Raw genomic sequence first — 2500 nt, forward strand, 5'->3', positions numbered from 1 at the left:
TCGTGCTCCGAAAACCAACAAAATAGAACCGAGGTCCTATTCCATTATTCCATGCAACACTATGCAGGCGAACAGCCTGCTTTGAACACTCTAATTTTTTCAAAGTAAACTTATCGGCCACCGCCGACACTCAGTCAAGAGCACCGACGGAGAACCGAAGGTGAGGCGAACGCAACCAGTGACACGCCTTGCGACGGACCGGCGGCGCTCGCCCAAAATCCAACTACGAGCTTTTCAACCGCAACAACTTTAGCATACACTGTTGGAGCTGGAATTACCGCGGCTGCTGGCACCAGACTTGCCCTCCAATGGATACTCGTTAAGAGTTTTAGGATGTACTCATTCCAATTACAGGGCCTCGTTAGAGTCCTGTATTGTTATTTTTCGTCACTACCTCCCCGTGTCGGGAATGGGTAATTTGCGCGCCTGCTGCCTTCCTTGGATGTGGTAGCCGTTTCTCAGGCTCCCTCTCCGGAATCGAACCCTGATTCCCCGTTACCCGTTATCACAAAGGTAGGCACGTAGCGTACCTTCGACAGTTGATAGGGCAGACACTTGATTGATACGTCGTCGGTGCAGAGACCGTACGATCCGCGTGGTTATCCAGAGTCATCAAACGTCACAGGACGAACCCGGTCGGTTTTGATCTGATAAAAGCGCGCCTCCCGAAGTCGGCGCTTAATGCATGTATTAGCTCTAGAATTACCACAGTTATCCACTTCGCTTACGAGACCAAATAAACCAAGACTGATTTAATGAGCCATTCGCAGTTTCGCTTTACGAGAACTCGTACTTGCACCTGCATGGCTTAATCTTTGAGACAAGCATATCACTACTGGCAGGATCAACCAGATAGCTGCGACAGCTGCGCTCGGCCCTTGCTGGGCCGCCCGGCGCGTGCTCGTCGCATTCGTTTAAGACCGAGGCGATCGCCTGCGGCCGTACTCAGCTTCGACAGTCGCTGGCCGCGACGTCCACGCTCTCGCCAGCAGTGCCAGGCGGAGCGATTTGCGTTTTTTCTTTGCTCGCCCTCTCTCGGGCTCGATCCATTCAGTTTCGCACAAACAAGAGCTCTGCCGGCCGCCTGCAGCGGTGCCTAAAACCCGGGCATAACAATGCGACCGTTCTGCTAGGCCGACAAGCGCTCAAGCCAGACGCTCGATCGAACGCCCCCTACATATTAGTCGAGACAACGGCTCGCTCATTAGCATCGCGTTTGTACTTTAACTTTTTTTGGCTCTGCTTCTTTCGACGCCGATGCCGGCGACGCAGCACTCTCTCGCCCGCCAGCCACCGAGAAAAGGGTGCGCTCCGACCGGCCCCGCACCGCTCTTTCTTGGCTCATTCGAAATTACTGTCTTTCGCTCTGACATGCCTTACCTAGGGTTAGGCTAGTATGCTTGCACGTTTGTACTTTAACTTTTTCCGGCTCGGTTTCTTTCGACGCCGATGCCGGCGACGCAGCACTCTCTCGCCCGCCAGCCACCGAGAAAAGGGTGCGCTCCGACCGGCCCCGCACCGCTCTTTCTTGGCTCATTCGAAATTACTGTCTTTCGCTCTGACATGCCTTACCTAGGGTTAGGTTAGTATGCTTGCACGTTTGTACTTTAACTTTTTTCGGCTCGGTTTCTTTCGACGCCGATGCCGGCGACGCAGCACTCTCTCGCCCGCCAGCCACCGAGAAAAGGGTGCGCTCCGACCGGCCCCGCACCGCTCTTTCTTGGCTCATTCGAAATTACTGTCTTTCGCTCTGACATGCCTTACCTAGGGTTAGGTTAGTATGCTTGCACGTTTGTACTTTAACTTTTTTCGGCTCGGCTTCTTTCGACGCCGATGCCGGCGACGCAGCACTCTCTCGCCCGCCAGCCACCGAGAAAAGGGTGCGCTCCGACCGGCCCCGCACCGCTCTTTCTTGGCTCATTCGAAATTACTGTCTTTCGCTCTGACATGCCTTACCTAGGGTTAGGTTAGTATGCTTGCACGTTTGTACTTTAACTTTTTTCGGCTCGGTTTCTTTCGACGCCGATGCCGGCGACGCAGCACTCTCTCGCCCGCCAGCCACCGAGAAAAGGGTGCGCTCCGACCGGCCCCGCACCGCTCTTTCTTGGCTCATTCGAAATTACTGTCTTTCGCTCTGACATGCCTTACCTAGGGTTAGGTTAGTATGCTTGCACGTTTGTACTTTAACTTTTTTCGGCTCGGCTTCTTTCGACGCCGATGCCGGCGACGCAGCACTCTCTCGCCCGCCAGCCACCGAGAAAAGGGTGCGCTCCGACCGGCCCCGCACCGCTCTTTCTTGGCTCATTCGAAATTACTGTCTTTCGCTCTGACATGCCTTACCTAGGGTTAGGTTAGTATGCTTGCACGTTTGTACTTTAACTTTTTTCGGCTCGGCTTCTTTCGACGCCGATGCCGGCGACGCAGCACTCTCTCGCCCGCCAGCCACCGAGAAAAGGGTACGCTCCGACCGGCCCCGCACCGCTCTTTCTTGGCTCATTCG

The 2500-nt window shown here is 54.8% G+C and overlaps 1 non-coding gene across 1 annotated transcript in view; it reads right to left on the reverse strand.

The window, feature by feature from the left end:
* LOC144413309 (small subunit ribosomal RNA) overlaps positions 1 to 855 on the reverse strand; it is a 1810-nt gene extending 955 nt beyond the window's left edge. The window contains exon 1 of the ribosomal RNA XR_013469343.1: positions 1 to 855. This exon is cut by the window's left edge and continues 955 nt beyond it. This is a non-coding gene — a ribosomal RNA (small subunit ribosomal RNA).
* Between the last annotated feature and the right edge of the window lie 1645 nt (positions 856 to 2500).

This window comes from Styela clava, chromosome 15, assembly GCF_964204865.1.
Source record: "Styela clava chromosome 15, kaStyClav1.hap1.2, whole genome shotgun sequence".
NCBI lineage: Eukaryota > Metazoa > Chordata > Ascidiacea > Stolidobranchia > Styelidae > Styela > Styela clava.